At 50.0% G+C, this 19,827-nt stretch overlaps 1 protein-coding gene and 1 long non-coding RNA gene across 4 annotated transcripts in view; both read right to left on the bottom strand.

Moving 5' to 3' along the window:
- The window catches only part of ERG (ETS transcription factor ERG), a 102,199-nt gene that overhangs the window by 71,908 nt on the left and 10,464 nt on the right, over nucleotides 1-19,827 (bottom strand). The gene's annotated exons all lie outside the window — the stretch shown is intronic.
- Nucleotides 16,865-19,027, bottom strand: LOC306670864. The gene is made up of 2 exons (XR_013766520.1): nucleotides 18,721-19,027; nucleotides 16,865-18,449 (listed from the first exon to the last, which is right to left on the bottom strand). It is a non-coding gene; the product is annotated as an uncharacterized lncRNA (long non-coding RNA).

The following is a 19,827-nucleotide window of genomic DNA, read 5'->3' as shown; positions in this document are numbered from 1 at the left end:
GAGCACAACCCCCAGATGAGCCCTGACGGTCACCGTGGATGCTGGACGCCAGTGTGAATGGGCTTCATCCACATCACCGTGTCCTCTGGTGGAGGGTGTGGGTGCTGGGGATTCTGGGCAGAGGGCAGGGAATGCATGCGGACCCTCTGTACCTTCTGCCCAATGTTGCTGTGAACCTGAAACTGCTCAAAAAATAAAATCTATTTGAAAAATTAAGTATTCCAGTCACTTTATGAGTTTTGCCCCACTTGTAAGGACAACCCTACTCATTTTAATTTGGTTGACCAGCAATGAATGTGTTATGAGTAAGTCTCCCTCCTCAGTCCTGTTCCCTACAAAAAATAGACATAGAGGATGACATAAGGAGGGGGACAGCCCCTCCCTCATTTCCATGTGGCTCTCCAAGGAGAAGCTGAGGCCCCTCTGAGCAGGTCCCAACGCTGACTGTGCAACTCTGAGGATGACCAGCACAGCTTTGGGAGGTGAGCTGTTGTAGACCATCTGAGGTGACGAGCGCTCATTATTATTTATGTATTTTTAAACTTGTCCATATGTTAGAGACATTAATACCTTGTTGAAATAATACATAATGTGATACAAGAAATTTATTTGCTTGTCTTGTTGCACAGGTGCCAACACTCTTATGCCTTTGAAACTAGGACCTTGAAGAAAAGTCACCACTGCAGCAGTAAATGATTTTATGTCATAACCTTTAAGGCTTTGAAGTATCTAGAGGACCATCTTATCCTATGGAGGATAATGTCCCTCTCAGGTAGGTAAGGCACACTTGAATACAAATTTAATTAATGAAAAAGCATGACTGGTTTGGCTTACATTAGCAAGAGTGGCTTAATTCCTACAGAGTGTACTGAGATGGCCCCCTCATGGGCTCACCATCCTGGAGGATGCAGTCCCAACACAAGGGGATTCAGGTTGGAAGAAAAAGTTAAAGTCAAGAATTTGAAGAATGTCAGTCTCTCCTAGGGATGGTCACTTCTCCGTAAGTGGCCCTGACAACTAGACAGGCACTGTGTCACAGCACAGTATTCAGGCACTGAGTCATAACCGATTTATTAATCAACCTGACAGATACGTGACTTAACAGGTTGGGACTATGGCCTCCTCCAAGGGTGGCCAACTAACAGCAGGGTGGGAGACTCAAATGAGGAGGCCATGTGAGTTCATTTATAAATTGCAGAACAGGAATTCTCAACAGGGATGGTGACTCTGCCATGTCATCCTTCAGCTCAAAAATAGAATCCAAACTCCTTAACCTGTCCCAGTTGGTCCAACGTCTTCTGGCCCCCAGAAACCCTGAGTCTGCAAAGAGGGGGCTCAAACTTGTTAACTGCTCTTGTAGTTGCTTCTAAGTGACTTGAACGATGAAGCTAGTTTCCAAACAACCAAAAGAAGAAGGTTAATCTGGAAAGGGATAGCCTCTGACCTTGTGGGAAATCCCTCCCATTCTACAAATTCAAGCAATGTCTGGAAGCAGGACCCTGCAATACTGTTCTCATCTGGACGAGGTTCTAGCTAGAGTTCATCGGAAAGATCCAACAACTGAAAGCAGAAACAACATGGTGCAGCTCAAGTTCAAACCCAGGAGGCACAAGGAGGAAATACTCTTGTACTGCAAATGTTTCCCAGGACATACACACACTCCCAAGCATGCACTTGGAGGAATGAACTAGTACTCTAGCACTGTTGCCCAAAACAAATCCTCCTCCTCCTCGCTGGCCCCAAGTCTTTGATATATTATGTTGTTATATTATATTATATTATATTATATTTTATTATATTATATTACATTATTTTCCAAAAACCAGTTGGAAACCAAAGTGTGAGAATAGAGACATATTTCCATTGAACAAGAGCAGAATACTAATGAGCTTGGTGCTGTGGACAGGTGTGTTCTTGGGCATGGAGGAGGGGAGATGGAGGAAGAATCAGGAGGAAGCGTATCAAGAGCTGAGACGTGGATATTAGAAGCAGGACCCCTGGAAGGCACACCAGCAAAGGATTCTGCAACTACAATGAGCTCTCCTCAAGTGACCAGTTTCAAAGGACTCAGATGTGAGGCCAACAGAAATCCACTAATGTGTACCTTGACTTGGGGATTTCCAAGTATTTCAGAGTCCAAACAGCAAACAAAAGCAATATGCCCTCAAATCACATAATCGGTTGGTGAACTCCAAATTTAAATGCCAGAAGAAGCCTGTGTTGCTGGCATTTGATGTAGAAACTGACCTGATGCACAGCTACTGTGTGTGTGTGTAAGAGGAGCACGTGAAGGGTATGCGCACACCCAGGCAGGGCCGTTCAGGCCATGGGCCGTCACTCATTCTGGGAATTATTTAAGCCTTGGCTTTCTCCCTCCAGCCTCCTGCCTTAAACTATTTCACTAGTTGCCAGTCAGTGAGAGGAGCTGGGAGCTAAAAGGGAGAAAGGAAGAAACTCCAGGCCCACCTCCCGATTTGGGACGAGAGGTTCCCGGAGGAAGCCAGAGGCGTCCTTGGTGGAGAGAGCTGCACGGCTCCCCCAGGCCTAGGCCTTCCCGGCTGCCCACCCAGCAGAGGTCAGAGCTGACACCACCCCTCCCCGCCCTCCCCACAGGCTCCCCAGGGACCTGGGAAACCAGGCTGAGACTGCACACTGGGAGGGGTGGACCTCTCTGGACAGCGCGACGGAGATGAGGGATACTATGGAACGGATACTGTGAACTCACTGTCTTGCAAAACCAAAGGATAAGCAAAGGGCTTCAAGCTTGCATCTCGCTGGCCGCAGTTCCTCAAGATCTCTTGCCTTGTGAAAACCTGGCTGCCCCCATCTCCATAGCTAATGACACTCAAGCCCAGGTCGCAGCAGAGGCAGGAGACCCAAGGGGAGCCTCCCCGTCAACTTCTGTGCTCACCATGAAAGTGTGGCTTCAAGACCAGGCCTCCAGCACTGCCAGGGCTCCCAAGACCCCCGGAGGAACTGGACATGCCACCGGCGTCACTGTAAGGTTCCCCTGGAGAAGAGTTTCTAAGGATGGCTTCAGGTCAGAGAAGCGACCTCCCGGCTTATGGACTTATGCTAAAGTCACGCTTGTCCTCAGAACTCTGAGCATCCGGGTTTCTAATATGAAGTTCATCCATCTGAGTTCACTCATTCACCCAGCAAACATTTCAGAACGAATTGACTCTGTCTTTACCCTGTGATGCAATTTAAGTACCTCCTGCAAGAGAACCCCTGAGGTCTAGCCATCTGACATTGGTATGCCATTATTTTAAGAAGGACCCCCATCTCTCTGGTGGGAATTTCACAGAACTTTAACCACAAATGCTCATTAATATCAGCAGCGCAAGCAGGGCTCTGGTGCTTTGGAACCTCTTGATTCTCAGAAACATGAATGGGGACATATGGACACGATTAACTGCATCTTGCTTTCCCTAGAATCATTTTATAAATTGCTTTAGGCTATTCTCTTCTTTCCTTTTAGGCACTATTAATTTGTAGGGAACACTGTTATTACATAATAAATTATTTATCATTTAATTATTTTATTATAATATTATTTTCAAATAAACTGAGAAGTGAAACAATAGAACTTAGAGGCAGCCCTTCAGCAAGTCTTATTATGATGCGGTGTCATCGTTTTGATCTTGAATGTTCCCCCAGAGGCTCACGAGGTGACGGCTCCATCCCAGGTGCCGGGGCTGTTGGGAGAGGGAACTTCAGGAGGCAGGGCCTGGCTGCGGGAAGCAGGCGATTGGGCCCCGCCTTTGAAGGGATCCTCAGAACCCTGGCCCCACCTCTCTCCAACTCCCTAGCCACCGTGAAGCCAGCACTCTGCTCCACTATGTGCTGCTCACCTTGATGCCTCACCACAGTCCCCAGGTAATGGGACCAAGTGACTATGGCCTGAAACTGAGTCCAAAATAAATATTTCCCCTTTTTAAGTTGATTTTTCTCAGGCGTTTTCCCACAGTGAGGGAAGCTGGCTGATCGACGTGGGCGGAGGAGCTGCACGTGTTCAGGCTAATTGTCTGTGTTAATGGGACAAGGTTGGGGTAGGAATTAGAGCCTCTCACGGTCCCTCCTGCTTTCAGCTCACAGCCTGCGTCCACACCCGGCCTCACTGGGTTCTGAAAGGATCTTCTTCATCACGGGTATCAATGCTGCCGTCTTTGGTGCAGCCACTTCCCCAGTGACTGGCCTTTTCAATTTGATCATTTGTACTCTGCCCAGGAGTCTGCAATTTGCAGATGATGTCACATTCTCTCAGGGCTTACGTGTCTACAAGGCCACGGGCCTGTGAGCTCCTGGAGGGCAGGGATGTATCTGACTCATTTCTGTACCCGCAGGGCCAAGGGCACTGTCACTGAATGGGGGCGGCTGGCCTCTCCTCATCTGTAAAATGGGGCTGAGGATGGCACTTCCCTGTCACACCTGTTCCGAGCTATGAAACACGTCCTACGACGCCTCTCTAAGCCCTCCGTCATTATGGCTGTCATCGCCCCTGCTATTTACAGCTGGCTGATCCCAAGTTGGTGAAGGTGAGCTAGCTCACACAGATGTGGTGGGAAACGGCAGAAAGGCAGGGCTGGCGGGGATTCCGTGCTGGGCCCCGCTCCTCTCCATACCAGGCTAAGATGGAAGACTCTGCTCTTTTAGAAAATGACTCCAGAGAATCATTTACCTGAAGGGGTTCCCTGTGTTTCTAGTCTTGTCCTAACTGCACCTACCTGACCACACACCTCTGCCATCCAGGCTGGGGGTGGCGGGGGAGCCAGGAGAGCAGCCCGCCTGGCTGCCCTGCCTTCTCTCACACATTCCTGCTTTGTGATGGCACCTAACGAACTGCTTCACAAGCAAAACCCTACACCAAGAGCCACCTACACTTCCCTGGCTTTCAGAAGGTGACAAAAGGAAAACTGAGAGTACCATCGACGTTGGCCCTACCAGATTTCTATTTCACTTATTTTTCTAAGAGTCGATTAAAATGGCCAGATAGTAATGGTAGACAAAAGACCTGGTTGAATAATGTGCATTTTTGGTAGAAATAAGATGCTAACAAAGACAACCAGCACGGGAGACAACTTCAAATATTCTCCTAAGACGGGACAGTGCACGGGGAGGCCACGGAGGACAGCCAGCAGGAACAAACGCAGGTTTCTCTGTAGGCACGTGAGCGCTAGGTCACTAAAACAGGACCATCTGAATGATGACTGAGATCGCGGAAGCCAGTGATGACAACCGGCAAAGAGTTCCACTGCTCGATCTAAATATGAAACTAGGAAAGACGAGGTGCTAGAAGAGATCACTACATCCTGGTTCACCTCGAGGCAGCACCCCTTCCCTCCTGGGACGAGGATATCTGGCAGTATGTGGGGTGATTCAGGTTGTCACCATGATGGACAGGATGCTCTGGCCATCAGAGGGCACAGCGGGAACAACTACAAGGGTGGTCGAGAGTCACATAGTCAAAGATGGCACCTCCTCTCAAAGTCCCAGCGCCTCCTGTTGAGAAGAGTAATGCCTCCAGAACTCACTGAGATGAGGAACCGCCGGAATAGCTAAGACTAAGTGTCGTCTTTGTGGACATAACCCGTTACAGAATCACTTAAGTGTCCACCCCACCCCCACCTCCCCAGGTAAATCTGCCAGACACTCATAATGTGGATCAAACCTAATTAAAAATCCTAAGTAAATAGTAAAATTACTCAATGACTAAATTGACTAAATTGAAATGAGCCTTCTCCAAGTAAGAAAATGAGTTAAGCATCATTACTTAATTTTAATTGCTCAATTTCTTCTTATCTGAACTCTACCACAGAGACCAGAAGTCTGAGATTTTGTAGGCCAACAGAAGTGACCATGATTTAAAAGCCGTCACTTATTTGTTAAGGATGGAAAGTAATTGCTTCTCTACTTACACCTGGGGAATGAGTGTTCCCACAACTACTGTGGAAAACAGGGTGGGCTAGAAAGGAACTGCTTCTAGATTTTTCATTGTCTAAAATGTACCTTGGACCTCACAGACCTGCAACAGACCACTGGATGCTCCTCCAAAACCCGCCCCTCCCTGCCCTCCTCTGTCCTTTTATCCTACTTTCTTTGATTGATTGCATAAAGTGTGATTTACACATTGTACGATGATTGTGAATATACACAGGCATCTGTTTGAAATAATGTTACTTGGTTTTCAGAACATAAACCAGAATCAGAATGCAAACCCCACAAGGACAGAAACTGTGTCCCCAGAATGTAGAACACCAGTCAGGGGATATTTGTAGAATAAACGAACCAATGAGTGAAATTATGCACCATGATTTTGTACCTGAACATGCTGCCTTCCAGCACCCTATGAAAATGGATGTCACATTAGCCTTTATGCCACCTCATCGACTGGACTATACGCTGAGCACTCTGCAGTTTAGTAAGCACCTTGTGATCATTATCCCCCTTGATCCTCCTAAGCACTGCCCATGGCATACAGGCGACATTTTATGGTCGCCAGTTTAGAGGTAAACAGGCCGTGTTGCCAGAGCGTGCTTGCGTCTGGCTTTTGGAACTCCAGCTCTCTCAGGGCACAACAGCAGCGAGGCTGTGGGCTCCGAGGTGCGGGGCCGGGGCCAGGGAGCTCTGCTGAGCTCATGGTTTCGTGCAGGGGCAGCCCCAGTTCCAAGATGTAGGGGTGCTGCTCTGAGGGTCAGGAGGGAAGGAAAAGCATTCCCCACTGCAGTGGGAGGAGGCACAGCCACTACGTGAGTTTCCTATTTTGCAGGACCTTAGGAGCGGGAGACGACTGGACAGGGCAAGTCCCCAGCTCTGAGCTCCAGCCTCCTCTCTCTGAGTTCCTCTGCCATGATTCTGCAGGTGCCTTGTCCAGCTGCCCTGTCTTTCCTTACAGAGGAGCCTCGGCACAGCCACAAAAGAAGGGGACTCTGGCTGTCCCCCACCCTGCAGCCCACCCCTCACCTGCACTTGACCCCTCTGCTGGTCATGCCTCCCTGCCTGCTACCCTCAATGGAAGGCCAGAGGCAGACGCGGGAGGGCGGCACTGCCTGCTGCCCGCACACATGTCCACTTTCCCCTCTTGGCCTTCTGAAGAGCAGCAAGTTTCTAGAATATAAAAAGTCCACAAAAATGCACAGGTGGCCCCATTTGCAGAGGCTCACCCGATGGCTATTTGCCTTCACACTGGTGTGAAAGCCATATATGTTCAGGAGAAACTTTACTTGGAAGTTTGAACTTGGGTTGTTTCCTGGGCTGGCATCACCCACTGCGGTCTCCTGTGATGCTGGGCAGCAGGAGAGAGCTGCCCTGCCAGCCACACTGTCACAGGGCCAGCAGGGCACTCCAGGTGTGCTGCTAAGCTAGTGGGAGGCAGGTTAGGTGTCTCCAGTGCTTTTTCTACTATTGTCAATCTGTGACAGGTTGACTAGGATGTCGCCTCTTGGAAGTTGAGAGGCACCTGTACTTCGAACTGAAGCAAAGGAATGGCTCAAAAATAAGTGAATCGAAGTCTCAGAGGCAGGGCAAAAGGACACAGGAGCACCTGATGGCTGATACTGGGATGAGCAGCAACCAACGAAATCAGGAAAGTATTCTATCATAGTCCAAGGAATAAAATAAATATCCACATTGATAAAATTAATGATGGAATTGAGTGAACAATTGGAGGATAAGAGACAACTTCTTTCAGAAGAGAATCCCAAAAGAGAAACACAGAAGGAATGAGGGAAGTAGAGGTCACCATGGGAGCATCCCAGTCCTGACTCCGCAAGGCAAGACCAGTGACAGATGCTGAATGAGTGGGAGACACACCAAGGGGACGCTAGAGGCTTGTGTGTCTTCACACTCTCTCCCTCAGAATGTCTACTCATTACTCTCGCTACGCTAACACACGTCTACAGACCCTGCGATTCCTGACCTCCAGGAGGGAGCTTCAGTCCCCGCCCTGAGCGTGGGGTCAACTGGGCACTTGCTTCCAAGAACGTGGGTGTGGGCAGGGGGAAAGGCAGGAACCGTGGTGGAACAAGCCAGGAGACACCACCCTAAGAAGCTGGCAGGGCAATGTGACACCGCAGACTCCCGATGTGACAGAATGAGGTGCACACGTTCCCGCTGAGGTATCCTTCTAAAAGTCTCTAACCTCTGTCCATGGCAAAACCCAAGAGAGGGGCAGTCCTACAGAATACCTGAGCAGCCTGCTTTCACACCAAGGCCGGGAAAGACGAGAGTGAGAAGCTGTCAGAGACCTGCTTAATCCAGGGAGGCCTGACAACTAAATGTAATGTGCATCCTGGACCAGAAAAGGGCAGAGGCAGAGAATTCGGAAAGTGGGTAAGTCTGCGATGTATTCAGAAGCAGAGGGTGGCGATGTTTAATCCAATGGTAAATATTTTCAGTTTTGTAGGCCATACGGTCTCCTTTGAAACCATTCAACTCCGTCATGGCAGGACAAGGACAGTCAAGGGGAGGGCGATTCCAACTTCCTATGTAGGAGTGGGCTGATTTGGCCTGGGAGTCAAGTTTCCTGACTCCTGGTTAACAATGTTGTACCGACGTTAATTTCTTGGTTCCAATCCCTGAACCGCAGTTGGGTAAGATGCTAGCAGGAGGAGAAGCTGGGCAAAAGGTACAGGATCTCCCTTATGATCTTCCCAATGCTTCTTTAAATTGAATTTTTTGAAAATACTTTTAAATGAAGTAGAATAAATTGGTGATCATGTACCACTTTTTTTTTAAACAATTTTTTTTCGGTTGTAGGTGGACACAATCTCTTTTCTTTTTATTTTATGTGGTGCTGAGGATCGAACCAGGGTCTCACACATGCTAGGGAAGTACTTACCACTAAGCCACAGCCACCAGCCCTCAAGTACCACTTTCTGATACACTTCCATGTCCCCTGGTAACTAGCCATACTCAAGAGGTGACCATACATTCGGACCACATGCCATAGTCAACTCCACAAATAACTTTTCCATGTCTCCTCAGAACAAAGCAAGTGAGGGCAGGCTCATGATAGCACAAGGGCATGGAAGAGAACTGGACATGGTTACTTAGGAAGAGGGTCCTGAGCCTCGGGCCAAGGGCCAGCAGGGCTGAGTTTGCCAGCTTCACACCTCTGGACAGTGGTCCTCTGCTGTGCCTCTGCTCATCAAAATGGCTAGACAGATCCCACTGAGATGCAGGTCATGGTGCCCATTTCCAAGAAAAGCAAAGCTGAATGTGCTTCCATCTTGCACTCCAAACCTCTTCTAAGGAAAAGAGGAGCGGCTCTGTCCTGGCTAATGAGCAGAGTGGCCAGGACCACAACTCATATCTCTGGGCTCTAATCCTTCCAAAACAGAAATCTGGGGAATATTCTTGGCTATGGAAACCCATTCTGCATCACATTCCTCAGCAGGAGCTCAATATGGAAAGCAAGCACCAGATACAGAGCAGGGAGCAGAGCTTTGAGGTCTGCTGTGGGCTGGGGAAGCCTAAGCGTGGCCCCTGAGTTCAGCAAGAGGACACGGAGCAGAGGTCCTTGGACTAAGGCTCAGAAGGGCCCGTCTGCCGCACCACGTGGGTCGGCCTCAGTGAAGACCACGCAACATGAAGCTGGAAAAGCTCACTCTGCAGACCAAGTGACAGGACCAAGTTCACGTTTTGGAACAGCAACACCAGAAGTGGAGGCTAAAGGGATGATACTGCAGCAGGGAATGAAGAGGAAGAGCTGGCCAGATCCTGGGTAGCCAGCCAGCCCAAGAGGCTGCTCTAGAGGAGGCTGCCCTGGGCACTTCTGAACCCTGGCCTGCCGCCTCCAGGAAGCTGCGTGTTCTCGTCACGGGCACCTCCGCCTGCTCAGTTGAGTCAGGAGGTGCTAAGGACTCCGATCTCCTAAGTGACGGGAGCAGGACAAGCACAGCCAGTCCACCCTGTGCTGGGCGGAGCCTCATAGAGGAAGTTCCTCACATTGGCTCATAATGGCTTCGGCCCCGTCTGCCACCAGGCACGCCGTCCAGCAGGTGCAGCTATAATGCAGTCCTGTGCCTTGCTCAGAGCTCCACTGTTCCTGGGGACGCTGAGTCCAGTTCTCTCTATCTTAAAATAACTGCATTTAATTCTCTTTGTAAGAACATTCTCTTTCTTTTGACGAGAACGTCACTATCTTCCATATAAGAGAGTGGTGAAATAATCAGGATTCAGGCCAATTCCCACCTTGACCCACGGGAAACCAACTCAAAGTTGGGGTGTCAGACGTTAAGACGCATTTACACAAGCCCAGGAGGAAATACTCTTTGTGGTCACAGAGAAAATAAGCAAAAAGGGCCAGGGAGGGATGTTAAGGATATTGTTATTTTGTGAAATGAAATTGTACTTCAATGTATGATTCAGATATCACTTTAAAGTTCACTTGAGTTCTACCTACATAACACGGGTGAGTTCAGACTTGTGTGTGTGTGTGTGTGTGTGTGTGTGTGTGTGTGTGTGTGTGTTTCCCCAAGAAAGGAAGTTGGAAAAAGTAAGACAACTGATTTTTTTCCTGTCAGCCTGAGAATAGGGATAAAGAGAGTAGTCAAATGTGTACTCACAAGGAACTCTCTTTTCCAAGGAGCATGACTTCCCAGAAGTGGCAATGCCATCTGGGAGGGACAATTCTTGCCAAGGTCTGAGTCACCATGGAGTCGTTGTAGGAGGCAGGACCCCGTGGGTCCTTGGCTCCCCGACAGAACGGTCACGCCTGAGGGCTGCCTGCGGCTCCCAGCCCACCCTCCCCAAGCACTCCCGCGGTCGTGTGCTGCCTGCAAGGGTTTTCGGAAGGGAAGCGGCCAATTTCGCAAAAGAGAAGCCAAGACCCAAGAGCACATGGGACTGGAATCACACCGGGGGCCGTCCTTGAGGGTGACCAGAGACAGCATCACTCTGCCAAGCCTCTTTGCCATGCAGGGTCAGGTGAGCCCGGGAAATCCCCGGAGGGGCGTGCCCTCCAGTTCTGGGTGACACGGAGCCTCTGAGGTCAGAAAAGAGGCACCAAACACTCAAGCCTCTGTCCTGCCCTCCCTCCTCCTGGCTTCTTACCGGAAGACCTTGTGCTCTGGGGGCTTAAAGAAAGGGCTCCTTAAGCCACACATAGGCTTGGGGCAAGAGAGGGAGCTGGCTCTCACAGGGTCACTGAAAAATGATGACATCTGTCCTGAAGGTGGTGACTGTGTCCCTGTTTTCAGAACATAGAAGCGGTGTGACAGGGAAGATTGACAGGTTTATGTCGCACCAGGAGGTCTCTGACCCACAGAAGTGCTTCTAGACTTCAAGACGATTCACCTTGCTCTTCTCCGTGAAATGGATGGATCTGAGTAAAGGAACCATCACAGACAATTCAGGACCATGACAGCCCACCTATGGATGGATCTGAGTAAAGGAACCATCACAGACAATTCAGGACCATGATAGCCCACCTAGTGACGGGGTCACACAGTGGCGGGCTCTAGGACAGGGTCCCCTGAATGGGTGCACAGCCGCTCACAGACCTTGGAAAGCCCCTTTTCAAGATAGGGAAGCCGAGGCTCTGCGATTAGACAAGCTGTCCTGCGCATGTTTCCAGAAAGCACCCGACGTCTAACCCCTGCTCTGCTCCAACTGAAGATAGTGCACCAAGTGACCCCAGGATGACTGGCTGCAGAGCCACCCTAAAATATAGGGGTGCTAGAGAATCTGAAAAGCTGGCCCAGGCCAGGATGTGGGATGAAGAGACAGAGGAAGGACCCCTCGTCAGGCCGGGGTTGTTCCGCAGACCCTCTGTGGATCCACAAGAGGGCACGCTGTTCTCAGGTGCCTGCACTGGTCCCCACCTCAGGCCTTGGCCCCTGCCCTGCTCCACAGACAGGCAAACCTGTTATCACTATGGCCTGGTCCACGCCGAGCCCCCCACACGCCTGCCAAGTGGCTCCACCACGGTTCTGGTTCTGCCTGACGCTTCTGGCCTCCCACCAGATCCCACCTTGTCTTTTCTGTGCTTCACCTGGCAGTGTCCCCCACCTGTCCCCCGGGCACCGAGGGTTCCACGTGAGCCTGGCTGTCCTGCTAGGTGGCCCTGGAGGAGCCCAACATGCGGCTGGTGAACAGTGGGTGTGTCAACTGGCCCACACCAAACCCCAAAGGGCCTCAGCGACCTGCCTGTAATCTGCAGGTAAAGCTGTCATGATGTGTGAGGAATCTGGGACTCAGAAGCCTGAAGTGTCACGGGATTAAGAGGAGGAGCCCGGTGCAGGTAGCCTCTGCGCGGGGCTCAGCGTGAGGTGGCACCTGACACTCGTGCTTCCATCAGCCAACTATGGAACCTTTACTTTCCCTCCACTGGTCACGTGTCAATCAGTCACAAAGGTCTTCCATGCTCGGGCCGGGTCCTCAGAAACAAGACTCTGACCACAGCAACACTGGCTGGAAGTCTTCAAAGGCCAGCAGAGCCTTCTCCGCAGCTGTGTCACAGGGTGGGACTGAGGGAGAGAGGCGGCTGGGGTGGCCTTTGCGCCCTGTCACCAAGCACACTGGCCCAAGAGCTCCCACTGTCCCCTGCTGTTTGGGAGCCTGTTGCCCTGCTGGGCTGTTCCTCTGCATCCCGCACTCACAGCCCCGAGAAGTCACCCTCCTTCCAACGGCCGATGACAGCTCCAATGGCCGGGCAAAAATCAGTTGAAGGAAAGGGAAGTCTTGTCGGAAACGAGATTAATCTTGTAACGAGTGTTCAGCCCTGATAACCCATCTGGGCACAGAACTGCCTAAACCGGAGAGTAATTAACCTTCACCCGACAGGCAATGTCCAACCGTTATAAACATTAAAGAGACAGAGCCTCCCGCACCCCGAGACTACGCGGCCAGATTTGAACTCCACACAAATGGCCTCTTTGTGCAGACGTGCACCAGGGACAGAGTCCAGGGCAAAGGTGGGTGCCAGCTCTGTGGCTAGTGCAGGTAACTCCCAGTCCTGGCTTGGTTTGAGGGTGAGCATGACGTCTCTCGGGGCATTTTAAGTGAAGTCACTAGATGCAGGGGGCTGGTGAAGCTGTTCTTTCTGCAGAGCCCAGGGCCACTTAAGGATAAACTCAAGACTTTTCTTTTCCAACTGCAGAAATAGTTGCAGTGGGCTCTCTTACCAGTTGCTCTCTTCCAACCACACAGGTGCTGCCAGAGTGATGCAGCGTGTGGGCATAGACGCCAGCCACTTCCAATCTCTGAGACGTTCTTGGCTTCACACGCAAGCCTGTGATCTCACCCTTATCAGCATGCGCCCCACCAGATTGAGCTAACCAAGGTGGCCCAAGCAGAATACCCAGCAGTAAGGGAATTCACCAGGAAACCTGCAGTTAAAATGACCTTTACGAGCCGGGAGCACACCTGTCATCCCAGCAGCTCAGGAGGCTGAGGCAGGAGGATCACAAGTTCAAAGCCAGCCTCTGCAATTTAGCGAGGCCCTAAGCAACTCAGTCAGACACTGTCTCTAAGTAAGATATTAAAAAGGGCTGGGGATGTGGCCCAGTGGTTAAGCACCCCTGTGTTCAATCCCTGGTACGAAAAAAAAAAAAAAAAAAAAGATGATCTTTACCACAGCAAAAAGAAATCTCTGAGGTCATTTAACGCAGGCAGTGGCTTTGTTTTGAATTAGTTTACACTGACCCACTGGATTATATTTATGTACACAATACTAACAAGAAACAGAGAAAGGGCTGAGTTCCCTATAATTCAGAGGTGGCTACGATGTAGGGTACACAACATGCTTAGCATTTATATAAGAACAATATTTAGGTATATGTGCAAAGTGAGAAATATGGGCGCTACAGAACAAGTGCAGACTTTTTTAAAAAGGAAATAATGGAAGCATTCTTTTAGTGTGTCTAAGCACATTTTATCTCCCCAAGGTTTTAATGCAATCATCATCATAACGGCTTAGGACAGCTCTCAAAATAGCCCACCCCACAGTCGCCCTTATCTGGCCCTTGAACCCAGGGGCCGAGTCAGGACTGTCAAGGCCTCATCTGTGACCAGCTCACGCCTGCTGTCTCCAGCCCACCCTGCCAGCGGCACTTGAGGCTGGCATGGAGGGGCGTGTGCTGTATGGAGAAGCGCTGCTGGGTCCCGAGACAAGGTGTTCTGGCATCTCGCTGTGATGGCTGCCAGTTAATACCCCTGAGGGTGCCTCTCTGAGGGTGAGCGGCCCTGGAAAGCGGAGCAGGTGGGGTTCACTCCCATACCACAGGGTTTTGCATCATCTCCATGTTTGCAGCCAAATTAGATGCCAGCAAAGGCTGGCAGTGTGGTGATGCTCCCAGGCACGCTGGGTGCTTCCTGGTGCCTTAGCCTGGGCAGAGAAGGAGCTGGTCAAGAGCACCTGGGCTGGCCGATGACGCACAGCGCAGTGTCCATTGATGTACTGAACTAGACAAGGGCACCCAGGGATGCCACAGGAGCGCTGGCTGGCTTCTCAAGGCTGTGTTTCTTTCCCAGATAATCTTGCAGAGTCCTGTTACTGGGACAGAACTAAAATGACAACGTCTGGCAAGGATGCCAGTGCGAAGCTACACTGTGTACTCCAGCCTAGCACTGGCAGATGCCGCCTGGACAGGGCCCCTGGAGACGGCCCTGGGGAAGGCCACAGGAACCGCAGTCCACTGGACCTGACCAGCACACCGTCCTTCGGTGCAGGCTGGGCAGGCGGGAGGAGGGTGGATGGCCGCCAAAGGGCCCGTGGTCCCCGAGTGCCGAGCCGGCGAGGCTGCCTGGGCTGCTTGCGCTTCTCGACATCTCCTAAATTAAAGAGAGGAGATAAGGGAAACCGCAACATCGTGCCCGTATTCTTGTGAAAGTGAAACAGTTGCCGAGTAAACACTTCGCCTTACAGTGATTTTATTTTGATTAGCATTCGGGGTTTAACAACATAATGACGGCCAGGCATGCTGTAAAGTTTTTTTTTTTTTTCTTTCAGTAAAACTAGTTGCATTGACCTCTTACAGGGTGCTGGTCACACCTGAGTGACCGATTCAGGAGCATGAGCCTGAGTCCTGGCAGGACGGCACCTGTGAGACTGTCACTGCAGGAGCCGGCGCTGCCATCGGAGAAACACGGCCAGAGCAGAGAGGGCCACCCTGAGCTGTGCTTCCTTCCCACCCGCAGGGTTCCAACGGTGTCCCCCCCACCCACATCCACCTGGACCTCAGAATATGGCCTCATTTAGAAACAGCGTCTTTGCTAATGTGATGACTGAAGTGAGGCCATGCCAGAGCGGAGCAGGTGGTAAATTCAGACACGGCGTCCTTCTGAGGCACAGCAGGCAGTCAGCGGCACAGAGAGGACGGAGATGACGGGCAGGGCGTGGAGGGAGGTGTCCACACTCAGGGACCACGAGGACTGTGGGCACTCCCAGAACCCTGGGGAGGGCCATGGAATGGAGACTGCTTCCGAGCCTCCAGGAGGAAGCAGCCTGCCCACCCTTGGCCTCGGCCTGGCCTCTTCAAGAGAAGGCAGAGCTGCTGTTTCCAGCCCCGCGTGGTGTGCATTAAGGGCCGCCCTGGAAAACCAACATCCCACCTGCGAATGCTCTTACCAAAGGTTTTACCACTTGGGGAACTAGATGACCCACTACTTGCCTTAAAGAGTCAGAGCAGCTTCCAAAAGCAACTGGAAGTACTGGTGTGCAAGCCAAGAATCTCTCTGGTTACAGTACCAGAGAGTCGAATTTTTCCAAAATAAATCTAATTTTGCAAACTTTTCCTGTCAACTCCCAGGCCCTCCCTCGCACCGCTGGGCAAAGAGTCCATTTCGCATCCTAATGGAACTCGCTGCCCTGTGGCCAGGTGTGGTGACAACAGCTTAGGTCTCTCAAAGTTTTATTTGTTTGAAAATAATTTAGAAGTTAAAACAAACAACTGAAGGAAATAAAATCTCATTTCCTCAGTATGTTTTCCAACCAACAATTGTGGGCAAATTAGTCAATTAGGGTTGCTCCACACATACTCGCTCCTTCAAATCCCAGGCCTCCTACGGGTTGCTTTTAATTATCCTAAAACAATTAAGAGTGTCCTGATCTAAAGGACGATTAGGGTGAGACACAATGGACTCCTGGATGGCCAGGCAAGTTGCCTCCAACACTCTGACTCCCGAATAAAAGTCATTTCCTTTTCTTTGACTCTTTAAAACTAGACTATAGTTTCTGTGACGAGAGGCATGTCAGATTTCTTTCGATCACATCACTGCCAAGTGCGTGCTTCACTCAGGCGAAAAAGTTTTAATGTGCGTTTGATCACTTATTCCTGCTTCGTTCGTTCAGAAAAAACCTACAGGCGTCACTTTATGCGAAAGCCCCTGTGGGGACCCTGGCCCAGATGAATTCTTGAATGATTGGAATAAAAACTAAGTTCATAAAAAATTTACCACAGTAATAAGAATAGTTCAGATTTCATGAGAGATCACCTCTTCACTGTCTTCTATACAATCTGCAAGGCTCATTATATTAAATCACAGGTTTGCAAATTTCAAAGTTTCAACAGGGAGTCTCATTTCACTACCTAGCTTAGACAAGCTAGTTGCTGTCGAAACTCATCTTCATTATTTTGCAGGTTATTTTGCAGCTGAATACTTCCCTTACTTATTGATGAAAATATTACACTATGTGACATCCACTGCCGATCACTTAGGTAATAAGTCCAGTTCTACAATGTGCCAGATTCCTCTGTGAGAATCAGTTCACGGAGTGCATGTGTGTTTGAGGGGTTGAATCTCGGTGTCACTGAAATTTTAAAGGAGTGACCACAATAACAAAAGTAGAAAAATAAACAGTCACTATCAGAGCCCATTAAATACCACTTTTCATTAGTTCTGCCCAGAAACACTTTTTGTAAATGGTCAAATATTTAAGTGGCCCAAGGTGAACCCTGAAAATACATGGGTAAGCACTGCTGTTCCCCCGCATGAAGACAAGCACCCTGGACGAAAACAAGCATGTCTCCTGGGACCCCTCTGCTGTTGACATCCAAGTGGAAATGTTCCCGTTCATGGCCACAAGGGACAGCGTGAACCCATCAGGCAGGTGCCCCCGGAGGTGCAAAACTCACTTGGATTCTGGACAGCCAAGAGTCCTCCTCCCGCCTTCCTAAGCAAGAGCAAAGGAGACTGGATGGGTATATTTTTTCCAAGGAAGACACACGATGCGCCAACAGGTACATGAAAAGCTGCTCAATATGGCTGCATATCTCACCTGAGCCAAGATACAGAAGCCATCCCAGAGCCTGTCAACGGGCCGATGGACAAAGAAATGTAACGTATGCATGTGTGCACACACAGGGGAATGTTGTTCAGCTTTAAAAGGAGATTCTACCAGTGGCTGAGATATGGGTGAATCCTGAGTCCATTTCATGTCAGTGAAATGGACTAGACATGGAAGGAAAAACATGATGTCACTTAAATGCGGAACCCAGAAGAGAAAGCAATGTTCAATAGACAGACAGTCAATCAAACTAAAATGTGGTTACAGGCAGGGCAGGAAATGGGAAGATGTAAGTCAAAGGATACAAAGTAGGAGACACCTGCAGGGAAGAACATTCTAAAGGTCTAAGGTGCAACACCGAGAAGACCCTTAGTGATCATCTACCACAGCAGGGAAGCTTGTTCAAGGGGTAGCTTTTAGGTGCTCTTGCCACTCACACAGGAAATGGATTACCATGCGAGATGATGGATGTGTTCATCTTTTCTAGTGTAATAACTTTCTATATATGTACACACATATATCAAACTCATGGCCATGTAACTTAACATATATGACAAAATTTTAAAAAATAAATGACAAAAGTCATAGTTCAAAACACTTTGGGGGGAAAGTCTGGATTTATTAAAATAAATGTACATAACAAGTGTTTACCCATCTGGGAAAAAATTTAAATGGACTCCACTTGCCTTGATGCAAGCAGCCCATTCTGTATGACATGCCCCAGGTTCCCCCCCACAGGTCACTGAACACACTCCTGTGTCTCTCATCCAGGCAGGTGTGCTCTGCCCACAGGATAGACACTTACTGAGGGTCTGCTCCTTGCCAGGTAAGATCAGCACCAGGAAAAGATCCCGTGACACCAGCCAGGCAATGGAAGGCACCGAGTTTCTGCACTGCCCTGAGGTGCCGAGACTGAACCACAGCAAATGCCCAGCAGGACACCGACCCCGGAGAGGCCTCTCCTCTCCTCTACGGAGCGTGCCAGCTCTAGGGAGAGGATGGAAATCACCCTCAACTCCTTAACTCTAGGACCACCCTGCCCCTCCCCATGGACAAAAGCACCCACTCATTCAGTGGCACGGCCAGAGAACAGGCTGGGGGGACACAGGAGACAGCTCGCGGTCTCTATCTTGATCTCCTCTCAATCATCAAAACGTTGGTCTTCTGGATTCCCAAAAACGGGGCTGAGTTCAGCTGCTGGAGGTTTGGCAACATGTTACTTGATCCACTAGATGGTCCACCATTGTGACTCCATGGCGTTTTCTCTACGACCCCTGAGCCACTAGATGGTCCCACCATTGTGACTCTATGGCGTTTTCTCTACGACCCCTGAGCCACTAAATGGTCCCACCATTGTGACTCTGGCGTTTTCTCCACGACCCCTGAGCCACTAGATGGTCCCACCATTGTGACTCCATGGCGTTTTCTCTACGACCCCTGAGCCACTAGATGGTCCCACCATTGTGACTCTATGGCATTTTCTCTACGACCCTGAGCCACTAGATGGTCCCACCATTGTGACTCCATGGTGTTTTCTCTACAACCCCTGAGCCACTAGATGGTCCCACCATTGTGACTCCATGGTGTTTTCTCTACAACTCACAGAGAAGCAGCATAAGAAAGGGCACAGCACACAGAGACATGTGTCCACCCCTTGCAAAGGTGCTTCAAATACACACAGCATACTAGAGATCCCTCCACAGAGGCAAATGTGGGTGGGTGGCAAAGGCCATCAAGGAAGGTAATCAATTCCTTCAGAAAAGCAAGTGGTGTGAGAACCCACGCGACCCCACGGTCCAACCCGCTGCTCCGGACCTGTGCACCACGCTCAGAGCCCAGGCAGGGTCACGCGGCTTCACCTCTCGCCACACTGAGCAGCAGTTGCCACTACCATGACTGATCCACTCAGGACGAGGACACGAGCGCGGAGAAAGAAGCCACCTCGCCAGGACAGGAGGAACATTGGGTCCACTCCATACCAAGAAACTGGGTCCTCAGGAATCTCAGCCCTGTGAGGCCGGGCAGACCGAGGGCAGGTGGATTGTCCCCGACGTGCGCTGGGGTGGGATGTGAGCCCGAATCCTCATCGCAACATGACAAGCTCAGGAGACCACAGAAGACCACAGAGACCTCAGAAAAGTCTCCATCCTAGAAAAGAGGAAGCGAGTAGGAATGACTACCAAAATGGATTAATTCCATCAAACGTATTACTCCTTTCGAAGACGCTATCTGAGATCAGGGAGGAAAGATTTTAAGAATCCAAAAAAGAATCAGGTGCTAAAGAGACCTTGCTGCGTAATATCGATTATTTAAATAAAAATTAACCAATTCCTGTACATCACTGTAATCAATTATTTAATTTTCTAAATGTCCATAATTGTTTTTGAAATAGGGAAAAGAAGAAAGTTTTTGTTGTTGTTTCAAACATGTATTCAGTGTGTCTGTTGAATCCATGTTACTCGCAGGCCAAAGTAAACAAAACAAAAAAAAAAGGCAATCCTTGGGCCAGACAAGCGTGGTTCTCAGAGAAGGAGATGCCAAGGGGAGGGCCACCCCAGCGCACATCGGGACAATCCACCTGCCCTCGGGCTGCACCG

The sequence above is a fragment of the Sciurus vulgaris genome, assembly GCF_902686455.1.
Source record: "Sciurus vulgaris genome assembly, chromosome: 10".
Taxonomy (NCBI): Eukaryota; Metazoa; Chordata; class Mammalia; order Rodentia; family Sciuridae; genus Sciurus; species Sciurus vulgaris.
Note: the sequence above shows the minus strand (reverse complement) of the source record. Positions and strands in the feature narration are given on the sequence as shown.